Genomic DNA, 12,956 nt, shown 5'->3' with positions numbered 1-12,956 from the left:
ACCAGCCCATTCTCCCCGAGCCCCTTTCCCCCGCTCCCCCAAATGTCCCGGGGAGCTCGTGGTGCTCCCTCACGTTTCGGCAGCTCCCTGAGCCCTGTACCGATGCCCTGCTGTTCCTTAACTCCCCAGATATCCCCCTAATGGTTTTCCCCACCTCAGGACCTCCCAGCCCCGAGACGGCTGTGGGCAGACACACACTCGGCTGGAGCCTGGTCTGGCCACAGCGACCTGCTCGAGCGGCAGAGAGCCGCCCGCCTTCAGCGTCCTCAGCGCCGCTGTGCCACCAGCAGCCCGTGACAGGCACAGCCAGGTGTGCCTCAGCCCCCCTGGCCACCGGCAATGCGGCCCGGCTGTCACCCTCTGCAGCCCACGGTCAGGCTCCCGTGGGGCTGTGCTGTGTCTTCTCAGCACAACGTGACTTTCTGAAGGTCCGGGCTTGTCTCTGACACCTCCCAGCTTCTTCCAGGAGCTGAACTGCCAGCTGACAGGCTATGTACCATGGCAGCTGGGGCTCATGGTCCCATTCCCCGGGGAGCTGGGGCACTGGCTAGGGAAGGAGATGAGCAGGGCAGCCTCCCCTCTGCTCCAGCTCTCTCAGATAGCTGCACATCTGTCCAGTAGCAGCTGAGACACCCTTTTGAAAAGCTAAAAGCACTGAATTACGTGGGCTAACAACAGGACTGAAATGCTTGTGTTCCCTAAAGAAGCAGTGACAGGTGGCCAGCTTTCCCTCCCTGGGGGTAATATCTGTGTCACACTGCTGGCAACCCCAGCAGGTCTGGGGAGGATTTGAGCCCAGAAAGGGCTCAGAGCCCAGAGAATGCAAGCCCCAGGCTGGGGGCCTCAGCAGGGAAGCTGTCTTTGAGGATGTCAGCCAGAGCACACAGGCTGCTGCTATGAGCAGAGTGATCGTCAGGGAAAACAGGTCCCTGTGGCCATACACAGCCAGCACACTTTGAGGGGAATCTAAGAAAGAAATAGTTGTCCCCATGTCCCCAGGGAGCAGGACAGACAGGAAAGGGCTAGGGGAGAAGTAAGAAAGTCATGCATCTCTGCCATCCTAGGTCTGTCAATCCAGATTAGAAGAATGCTTTGGAAGTGGCATCCAAAATGTGACTTGGGACACAGGAACAGAGCAGATGATTTGTAGGGGTTCCTTCAGCCCTGCTGACTCCAACTCCAAAGCAAAGTCCCAGCAGATGTGATGTAAAGCTCTGGCTGTGCACACCTCAAGGTACAGTGTGGGAGTGGGGTGAGCTGCAGCCCTGTGAGGAGGCAGGGGAGTCAGTGGGACTTGCTGTGTCACACGGGTAGGAACAAAGAGGTTTGGTGACAATCACCTTCCCTGAGACAAAGTCCCCATAAGGGCCCTGCTCACGTCCTTGGGGGCTCGTGGGGATGCAGTGACCACTGACTGCCTCCTTCCCAGTCCTGCTGTTTGCCTCAGCTGTGAGATCCCATGCAGCCCTGTCCGGCCAGCATGGGGTAAGTAAAGGCAAAGAGGCCCCATTCCTCAAGGACAGCCTCTTGGAAAGGATGGAGAGGCTGTGGAGTGATAGGGAAGCAAGACATGCTCAAAACTCCATTTCTCCCTGTCCTGGGGGAGCATGAAAGAAAAACTCAGTTGCTGGATGAAGCATCTTCATCCATGTCTTGCTGAGGCCCAGAGAGCTCTGTTGGCTTTTCCACATGCAGAAGGCTGGGAGCATGGAGGATGGCTCCCAGGGACATCACTGCCACCATGGTGTGCATCGTCACCTCCACCACAGCATCCCTGCACAGTTCTGGCCAGCTCCTTCCATCAGCTGGGGATGGCTGCTCCATCCCTCACCAGAGCCACACAAATCCCTGGAGCAATGAGCAGGTGCAGCAGTTGTCTGGCCAGGCAGAAGATCAGCCCTCACCAACTTTTACAGATACACTGCTTAGCAGCAGAGCTGCAGCACTGGTTCTCCTGCTTGAACAATGAGAAGGGGACATTAGCATCCCAAATCAAAGCCTCTCTGACCTCGGGTGGCTCCGAGAGAAATGTGTGCATACATAGATATGTACATGCATGTGGAGGTATGGCAAAAATCAGCCTAAATGATGTGGTTTGGGGCTTTGCTTTTATAACCACAGCCATTGAGTCCAGATCAGAGATGGGCAGTGTTCCTGGGAGGTGACATGAGGCAAGAGGCTGTGTGACCTAGAAGAGTCAGCCAGAGATAAAACACTTCTGGGGCACTGAGGATAAGTTGCCAGTTGGAAACTTTCCTGCCCAGAAAAAGAAAAGGGACAGACTGAAGGGAATGTAGCAAAATGCACAGAGCCTCCCACTCCACTGAAACTTCTTGTTGTATTTATGCATCCACTGGGATGCATGAAATGAAAATGGATATCAAAATGGCCCTTTGCTCTCGGCTGCAAGGGAGACTCTGTTGAGAACCCATCCAACAGAAGAAAATGAGATCTCATTACATTAAATATTAGCTGATGCACTATCCCATTGGACTTGTTATACAATCCAAATGATGCACCTCTTCAAAAAATAATTAGAAAAATGTTGCTGGAGACATAAAATACAAAAGGAAAAGGCTATACTTGTGTTTCAGGCCAGCCTGGCATGGAAAGGTGGGGTTTTGTTTTTGATTATGTTCTCTCAAACATTAAAATCTGCCTGCCAATACGTTCTGAGCCTCACATGCTTCATTTAACTACAGACATAGCAACAGATAAATATGCCATGACAAATTTGGTAACATTACTTTATTGACAGCCAAAAAAAACCCCCCAGATCACTCAAGACTAAAAGCCTGAACTCCTGCCAAACAATCACAAGCAGAGTGCTGAGACGAAAGATTTCGCGCCAGAAATGGACAGACGCTACTAAAACTCCCAGTAACTGGAAGGTCTCCACAAAGGTGAGGGCTCAGCATCCTCAAAGAAACAGAAACAGAGAGTGAAAACACAATGAAAGGGACACAAGCCACACCTGAGATGGGTGAGCATTGCTGCTCAGGTGACTGCATCGGCAGGACAGGAGAACATCAGGCAGGACTCACTTGTGAGAGGCACTCAGTGCAGGTGAGGCATGTGGGGGATTTGAAGTACCTGTTTGTGATGGCTGAGGAGAGCACCGTGCAGATTAAAGTTATATTTGCAGCTATTAAAAATGATCAGATTAGTGAAATCTAGAGACAAGAGAGAAGCTTCAGAGGGATGAGCCAAAGCTAATTAATTGGGCAGCGTGATGGGAGAAGAAATTAAGCATGGACAGGGGGAAGGTAAAACATATTGGAAGGAACAAGTTCAGTGCTTCATAATCACTAGTGATTTCTAAATTAACTAGAAGCATGAAGGCAAAAAAATTATGTGGGCGTATCTGTGGACAATAGAGCGAAAACCATCTGGTTAATGTACAGTGGTGAGGAAAAAAACCCCGAACATGCTGTCAGATTGCTTTCATAAAGGGATACAGAAAATAATAAAAAAATTACAGTACTGTGTTGGTCATGACTCAGCTGTTATGGATAAATTGGGATTTTTCAATTAGAAGAGAGATTCAGACCATTTATTGTGAAAAATACAGTTTAAAAACCCCAAGTCTTCTGTAAAAGTGAAGTATTAAGCCCTGGAGGGAAGAATGAAGATTTTAAAGTGTTCATGAGGAAGTCTGGCCATTTAGGAGGCACCAGTAAACAACACATAAGATGCAGTTCCCTTACGAAACATGGCACCCAGCATCAGAGCCTGTCAGGACTCTGATATGATCTGAATAGCACCTGATAACACAGATAACTCCAACCTCACATGGAGTGAAAGCTCCTGAGAAGCCTGTGTTTGCAGTATATATGAATAGCATCCTTCTGGAATTAGTGTAATTTTCCTCCTTCTCAGCAAATGTTGTCTTCTGAGGAGGCTGGCGACTAAAATGCTTCAGTGCAGTAAAATCCACAGGGTATCCCTTCCCATCCCTCCCTTGCTCCCTGTCACCCACGGCCCTGAGCGTCTCATGCAGCCATGTCCAAGGGGGCCTCTTGTCCCTTGTGAGTGGTGCTGAGGCAGCATTCAGGTGTCAGGCACTGTTCTTGGCACAAGCTGGATGCGGGAAGGAGGTACTTTAGGAAAGCACCTGAATTCTGCAGTAATTTTGCTCCCAGCTGACATGCTGTGAATAGACATTCAGCGTGACCTTTTCCTTGCTCCAACTATGAAATCTTCCTGGATGCCTCAAGTATGTGGTAGAATCTCCAGCTCCTCACAGCATTAGAAACTCCCATTCTCCTGGGCAGTTTCTTAGGAGGACAGGACATGGAGGTCATTATGGAAAAGGGCAAGAGACCTCCATGAATTCCGAACATCCCCACCAGAGCTGATGCTCCTGGAGCAGAGCCAGCTGTGGTGCTGGCTGGCAGAGCTGGGGAGCAGTGTGGGATTTTCAAGGATAGGAAGGAGGCAAGGAGGGAGAAGGAGGTGGTGTGTATGGGTGTAGTCACGTCGTGCAGGGGATATGTTCGGGGAGAAAGCAGACATCTGGAGGACGAGTGGGATACGGAAGGGAACCCTGTGTGCTGTCTAGCTGCTTTGCATTGCTCTGGAAAAGCAAAGCAGCTCTAAACCCAGAATAGCTGCTCCATATGCTTTGGCTGTTTTCGCCCGCAGCCAGCAGAGCTTTGTGGTAAATCTGGCCATGAAAGATAACAGTCTCCTAAAAATGCTGAGCTGGTGGGACTGCTTCTCCACCATGGATGGCCACAGAACAGTCCTTCCAGCCTGATTCACTGTGATTCTGCAACTGCTGAAGGTAAAACCCTGAGTTATGAAGAAAATCAAGGGGCTGAAATTCAAGGGGGAAAAGCACACAGTCTCAAATCTCTACTCCTATGTAGCCTGAAACAAAAAAAAAAACCTCAGTGAGCTTCAGCTGTAAAAATGTAGATGTGCTTGGGACAGGGCAGAGTGTTTGAGGCCTCTCTGAGCACTTCTGCACCATATTATGTTGAATTTAAGGCATAAACTGAAGAATTCACTTTGACATAACTCTTCCCAAGAATAGAAGCCTGTGACACATGGTTGCCTGGCAAATCTTGCCCATCTCTGATTGTGAGAGAAGAGAGGTCAATGGCTGACAGATGTGATCCAGCCTTCCTGTTAGCAGGGCTGGTTCTGCTGCTGGTACAGACTGCAGCCACAAGTCCCTAGGGCCTTGGAGGGCATGGAGCAAATAGCAGGATTCAGCCATGTTTTCAGAGGAGATGACAAAGAGAAAACTCCTCATGTCCCACAGCTGGCTTTGAGACAACAGAGTTCAATCCCATTCTCTCACAAGGGCCTGCACTGTGGTGTGTGCTTCACTTCAATAAAGATTCTTCTACTCACTCTTTTTTCCTGTTCCCTCTCACTTTCCAAAGCTGTCCCTCTCTGCCCAAAAAACCCCATGTTGAGTGAGGGTGTGTCCCAGCCTATGCATGGGGGACACGGACAGCCACAGCAGCTGGGGGCTCTCAGACTGTCCACAGGCTGTGATGTAGCAGCAGAGGGTGTAAGTCCAACTCCAGGAAATACAGCTGCCGCCTGAGGCGGCCATCACTTGCATGGTAGCAGGTCTCCCACTGACTAATTGCTGAATAAACCCTCTTTAGAGCTGGCAGAGTCATCCCTGGGGACCTCCTTATGCAGCTATTAGCAGGAGGCAATGCCCCTGGAAATGAAGCTTTACCAGGCTGCTGAAGCCCCAGAAGAGAGACAGGCAGCAGGGTTAGGAGGAAATTATCAGTGAGCAGCTGTGTGAGCACCACTGGGACCTTCCCCAGTTGTGCTCAGTCCCTTGCTGGCTCAGAGGAGCAGTGGTGGGCTGCATCCCTGTCTTTGGGATCCTGTAGTTTCCTGCAGAGCCTTTGGCAACCCTCTGCCCTCCCCTGGGTGTTTGTGCTCGATTTGTGAGCAGTTGAGGGCACCCTGCACTTCATGGCTGCAGTGGGGAGTGGACCTCGCACCAGGGCAGCCTCCTGCTGCAACCCCATGCACACAGACCTGCAAATTTCTCGATTTCTCCTTTTTTTCCTCATTTCTGGTATCCAGTCTCTGAGAAACTGACTACGAACATATTAAGGAAATTCAACTTGTCGAACAGGAACAGAAGGACTTTGCCCCCCAAACCCTTAAAAAGTATTGAAATTCACTCGAATAAGCAAAAAAAAATTACTGAGCTGTCACACATGAGGCACATGAATCATCTTCAGGGAGGGAAGCAATTCTGGCGATGTCTGGGCCTGAAGTAACTGTAGTTAACATTATAATGACTCATACCACATATGCGTCATATCGCTTCTCATTAAGAGCAGCATTCTGATGTCCTGTGACTAACTGGAAGCTGGAATTGTGCTCCCAAAGCCTTGGGATGGGAACTTGTCTTGCTCATAAGTCTTGTCTTACTGTTAAAGGCATTATCAGCTTCCAAATATTAAAATAATAATAATAACAACAATAATTCTCAGATTAAACACTTCATTCAAGTGACAAAATGAGATGGGCTTTGTAGCTGTCATCCTCAAGAGTGCCATGATTTTAGTAGGGAGAAAATGGATAAATTGAGGGCAGGCACCTCCAGAGAGGCTATTCTTCTGCTCTCAGCTCATTAATGTCAAACCAGGCTCTTCAGCCCATTTTGGATCTTCAGACAAGGTCAAAATTTCCATTTTTGTCTCTCCACAGAAAGACCTTGGATTCTTTCTCTATAACCTTATGACCCCCTCAGCATCCTCCCAACAAATTTTTTGATGAGCAAATCCCTGTTAGTCAGGCATGGACACCAGCTCTGGCAGCCCAAGCTGCTCAGCCAACACCCAGCCCGTGTGTCACCAAGCCTCTGTTTGTCTGCACTTACCAGGAGCAGGGCTGGCACTGACCCCTCACCCTGCAAAACTGGGCTCTGAGGCTGCTGGGGTTTGGGGGCAGTCAGAGGTGAAGGGGAAATGTTGCACAAGAAATGAGATACAAGGATGGATGAATTGGGAGGCCAAAAATGCAGGAGATTGGCAATTCATTGAGGACAACCTCAATTTTTTGAGAGCAGAAGCTGCACTTTTTGTGGGCTCAGCTCATTAGACTTGGCCAGGGGAAGTATCCTGGCTCTGGGATGATGTTAGCTCATAGATCAGATCAGTCCTGCCCACCATTTCAGCCTTGCTGTTGTCCCATGAGGTCAATCAGGCTGTTTTGGGGGCTGCTTGCACTCTGTTGGGATGGGTTTGGAGGACAGTAAGCACACCCAAGGCAATGCTAATGAACCATTACCTCTGTTCTAATGCCAAAATACAAAATTATATCAAAATTTGATGAGTGGTGGGAGAAAATTACCAGGCAATAGGAGGTAAAGGTGAGGAGATCCCCAGGAACAACCTGTCACAGGGGAAAATGGGAGAGATGTAGCTCTGGGATATGAGCCAAGGATGCACTGAGCTGCCAGGGCAGCAGTTTTGGGTGCCTACACCACAGCTATGTTTTGATGGCAGCATAACTCCGCTTCCCAGAGGGCTGCCATGGGTTTGAAGCACAGCTGATGTCACTTGTTGGCCACGGCTGCCTTGTTTGTGCGCTGGTGGAGCTCCAGCACCCACTCAGGATGGAGTCCTCTGTGGGGGATTACAATGAGCAGCCCTAAAGTGGCTGCTGGAGCCTGCAGCAGGGCCCAGGCTGGACACCACAGGAGGCTGTTCAGAAACCTCTGTGTAGCTGAGACCTTCCTGCTTCCCCTGCCTGGGACAGGGCTTTGAGGAGATGGTGAGAGGCCCTGGTGCAGAGCAGCAGCAGATGTGCTAGATGGAGTTCCCATGGCTGTCTTTGGGGTCAGCCTCATGCTCTCAGGGCAATGGCTCCTCCAGGCTCTGGGCCCTACTAAATATTGTGCTGTCAGCTTAAAACCACTTCCCATAACCTCCAGCATAATGAAAACATCGAATCCGGGTGTGAGCAGAGAAGCTGAGAGCTATGCTGGAGTTACTGTATCAAACTGCAGGAAGAGAGAAAACACAATCTGGAAGATACCTGCAGTGCTAAACACACATTACCCTGCTATCTGAAGAAACAGATCAGCCAAAAAAATTACTATCAAACTTTACAAAATATACCACCTGTGGGCTGAAGGAAGCAAGAGAAAGTGCGCCTCAAAGGGAAATATTTATAGAAAAAGTGATGAACTACAAGAAAGACTTGCTTGCATTTGAAGCTCCCTCTCGATCACTGCAGCAGGACAAGGACAGTACTGTCCCTGCTGAAGAGTAAATGCTGTCATGGGTGGCACTGATGCACCATCTGAAATCCATAGCAGGCCAATAGTCATTTGCATCAGCTGCTGAAATGCCTTTGAGAGGCTAGATTGGCAGGAGGAAGACTCTGACAAACCTTGGGAGGTGAGATTGCCTGGAGATAGAGACAAAAATACAATAGCAGTGGGGTCCAGAGAGAAACAGCAGCCATATAAATTGCCCATTCAGCTTTGCCTCCCTAACCCCAGCACATCCATCCCCAAGCTGGACCTGGGAGAAGGCTGCAGCTTCTGCAGACCAGCTTCAAAGTGCATTCACAAGCAGACGGGCTGTGCTGGGGAGCTGGACTCTAAGAAGTGACCAATATATTTGTTTTCTTGTGGATGCTTGGCTGTAAAAGCAAACTGTGCATGAAGTCCATACAGCTATTTGTTTTTTTATTTGGGTCCCTTCTCAGGGTTATAGATTTAGCTGTATCATTAATTGTCTCAACCTCAGACTAGAGATCATTTATAAACAGGAAAGTATTTCAAGAGTTGAATGTGCCAGGCTATGACATAAATGGGTATAGTTTGGAGAGACTGTGCTATAATCAATTGTCTCAGAGTACTGTTATCTGTGAGACACAGATACAATCTCATAAAAACAGTTCTAAAAGCTGAGAATACAAATAAAAATATGTTACAAGCCTCTCCCTCATTGATGCATTTTTAATGCAGCATTTCTAATAGAGCATGTCAAACCCATCAGCACAAATGGCATCACTGCTGCCCTTTTCCTTCACCTCCCTCCCCCAGCTGGTGAGACCCACATGTGCAGCCCTGTGGGCTTGGGTCTCAGCTCTGGGCCTGAGCAGGACAGCCTGAGCACCACAATGACTGTGTGGCTTCTGGGTTCAGGTGTCCCAGCCAGAGCCATCTCACAGCAGCACGAGATGACCTATTGCAGCATCTCTCAGGGGTCATTCCCTATGGCAGCATCTCTCAGTGGTCCAAAGGTCCCATTAAGGTTTTTAAAAATAAGCTTCTGCTCTAGACTGATGGGCCAACTTTGCAAAGTTGCTCTGATTCAGCTCTTCACAACTGAGTATCATTGCCCTGCACTGCACCCCATACCAGGGTACTTTCAAAGCATCAGGGTCCTGGCTCTGGAAATGGGGAAGGTGGGGGACCAAAGTGCATTCTTTGTTTTGAGCCAGCAGCGCAATTTGCACAGGCTGTACTCTGATTTACTGCACCCCCCGATGACCATGCAAGAGCAGTAAACACCTACATGGCCATTTGGCTCAATTATTGTAATTCCCTCTCCACAGGGCTTCTCCTTTGTGCCTTGCAGGTTTTTCTGGAAGCAGCAGCACACCGGCTTGCTGGCTGGAGCTTCATTATCATATCATCTTCACTTCTGCCACCTGTAAAGCCGAGGATTGATCGACTTGGTCTCACTAGTGCCTAAAGCCTTCATCAATGTTTATTGTGGATGTCTTAAAATCCCATTCTCCATCCACACAGGAACTGCCTGTCAAGTCTTGTCAAACCTCTGTCCTCACCTTATCCTCCTCTGCTCTTTCAGCAGCGCTGCCATGGAGCAGGAAGGGCGGGGCCCTGAAGACACTGCACGATTGGTATTATTCTTGTTTCTCACCCAGCTGCAGTGTAATTTGTAATGGTAATTGCTGAAGTAATTACCATTTTCTAACACCCAGAGATGTCAGTGACAGGCAGTATGCTGGCAGCAGGTATTGCTTGGACATGAAAAAGGGAAATGTAGAGGGCATATCTGGGATGCTGCACATAATAGCACACAGCCAGAAGTGCACTCAGAATAGCACTCAGCAAAAGTGCCTTTGAGAGAGCTCAGAGCTAGAGTGGTCAGTGGACCAGGAAGAATGATCAGAAGCTAAAAAGAAAATAGAGGAAGGATAGAATTAGGGAGTTGAGGATGAAGAGTTCAAACCTGATTCAAGAAGAAGTCAGCAGAGAGAAAGCAAAACCAGAAGCAGGTGCTATAGGGCATGGGCTGAAGAAGGCAGAGATAAAAGACCATGGTTGGGAGCTGCAAAGCTGAGGCTATCAAAGCATGACTTTGACCAGCACCTGGTTAGAGCTAGAGCTGTCCATGCACTGGGGCAAGCCAGACTCTAGAAAGGCCAGGCACAAAGGATTGGCACCACTTGGATGTGGGTTGGGTGTGCAAGGAGAGGGATGGAGGATGGATGAAGTGCTCACTCCATCTTCCAGCTTCAGTTGCAGTGTAGGGAGCATCGCCAGGAGAATGTCACCCCGCTGGTATGGTAGCTTTTTAGCATTCTCCTTGCCACCCTCTTTTTCCCTCCTGTTCTGCACCAATTTCCTTTAATTTGCTCATTAAAGGGAGCTGGGTTATTACAAAAAATTGTGGCATTTTCTCTTTAAACCTGTGGAATAGCCAGAGCCCTGAAATTGCCCTGAACTCTAATGGGTATAATCCTGGCTCTAATAAATTATTGGCAAGCTTCTCACTGACTTGCAGAGCCAAGATTTCACCTCAGATGGATCCTATCTTTCAATTGAAGGTATTGCTCTTAATATTCATTAAAATTCTGTCTAGTCCTAGCTTTGCAAGGGGCAAACCCTGAAATTCATTAGGACTTGTATAAGAAGCAGAAAGGACCAGTCAGGAAAAGGGCCTTATTTGAGAGGCTAAGGAATGCCACCTTAAATTGGACAGGTCTGCAAAGTGGGACAACTTGGTGGTGGAGCCCACTGGGAACATGACATCCCTGGGTGTGAGTGGCTACGGAGCTGGTGGCAACTCCTCCAGCTCCCCATGGTTTTGTTCCTGTAGCTCCTTCCATTTTCCAAGGGTCCTAGTGCTGCAGTAGAAGAAGGCAGGTGAAGGAGGCAGCATGGAGCTAAAGATGCTAGGAAGTGCCCAGCTAATGCCTTTGCTTCACCTTCTCTTTGTCCTTCAACCTCCTTCAGGTACCCACCCGCACAGACACGATCTTGCTCAGGGCGCTTCCCCCAGCTGCCATGCCCAGCAGCTCAGCCCACAGCCGTACTGTGGCACAGGGCAGTCTGGTCTGTGATCCTGCAGGCCCCACCTTTGCTATCCTGCGCTGTGTCCATCTGCCATCCTCCAAATCCTCTCACAGAAAAGCCTTGAAACAGTGCAGCCATCAGCAGGGAGCAGCTGCTGCCTGTTCTGCACTGGGGGGAAGCCAACAGCGCTGCTCATCCAGGGCTCTGGGGTGATCATCCACCCTTCACCACTCTTTGGGGCCAGGGATGCAAAAGACAATTTATGCTCATTAGGGAGACAGCCCAGAGCCCAGTCCTTACCAGATGGAGGGACTGTCCCAGCTGACCCTTCCAAGGGCCTCAGCTGCACTCCTGACTCTGGGATATCACAGCATCTACCCAGGGAGCTGTGCTGGTTCTCAGCTTCCCAAGACTTCTCCAGGCTGGAAGCATGCCTGGCTCTAGCTCCAGCTCACAGACTGCCAGCAGACTTCCATGCCTCTGTGAAGGAAGGATAAGGGTGATGAGCAAACATGTCAACCATCTTGGCTGGCAGCTGCCCGCCCTCCTCCAGCACGCTGCCTGCTGCTGGCTAAGCAGCCATGTGCAACTCCTTCCTCTTCATGGCACTTTGGCCTCTGCCTGTGGATCAGGAGGCCACCCAAGAAGCCCCAAGAAATCCAGGGGCCACCATATTCCTGAAGAAAACCAGCCCTGGTTTTGCACTTCTCTCAATGAGACCCTTCATCTCCACCACAGCCTGCACTTCATTGCACACCTGGGCAAAGCTTGTGGCTTACTGCTGGCACCTGAAGCTGCTCTGGCCTTCTAATCCAACACTCACCAAGGCATTGAGGGAACACCCTAATAAGCTGCCCCAGGATTTGCTGTTAGCTGCCTGGAGAGGCAGCCCCTTCTGGCAGAGAGAGCCAGTGCACAGCCCTGACATCAGCTCTGGGATAAAACACCTACTGAAAGGAAAAAACACCTTGGAGGCTGGAAAAGGGAGAAATGAAATGGAAGAAACTGGCCAGGTGAACTCTGCAAGGGTCTTTCTTCAGACCAAGGCTGGGATCAAGTCCCAGGATTAGAGACATTTGGCCAAAAAGCTAATGAGCCACCTCAGTCAGGAGCTGAAGCCCAGATATCTTAGTATTTTCTGCCCCTCAGATGTGAGCCAAAGTGCCTTGGGTCTGTCCTTTGGTCACTTTATTTCAGTGTAGGCATCCTAGATTCTCTGCTTGTGTTTGTAGATGCTGTAATTTTGTATGCATTCTCAGGAGGCTCACATAAATAAAAAGTATTTCTTCATCAAATAACTATCAGTACATTATTCACAGGCTGCAGCTGTAGGTGGTTACTTGACCTCTTTGAGAAGCCCTGGTTTGCTACGTGTTAGACAAACAAATTTTCACTGTCCCTCGTGTTTCTCTGCGCCTCTTAATTCCTTTATTTTTATTTCTAAAGCTGTCCCATCAGGCTTAATGACTCCTAAATCCCTGTTCACTCTCTCTCTTGCTCTCCACATTCTGAAATCCAGGTTTAACCCTAGGAGTGCTAATGTTGTCTAAAGCCAGAAGGAAGGCCGCCTGCAGTCCCCACTCCCTCTTCTCCCAAACATCACCTGCTTTTCCCAGCCATGAAATATGCTGGATGAAACACATTGGGTTCCCTTGGCTGATAATCCATCAGTACTCCTGAGCACCAG

Source organism: Zonotrichia leucophrys, chromosome 5 (genome assembly GCF_028769735.1).
Source record: "Zonotrichia leucophrys gambelii isolate GWCS_2022_RI chromosome 5, RI_Zleu_2.0, whole genome shotgun sequence".
NCBI classification, from domain to species: domain Eukaryota; kingdom Metazoa; phylum Chordata; class Aves; order Passeriformes; family Passerellidae; genus Zonotrichia; species Zonotrichia leucophrys.
This window is presented reverse-complemented; position numbering follows the sequence as displayed.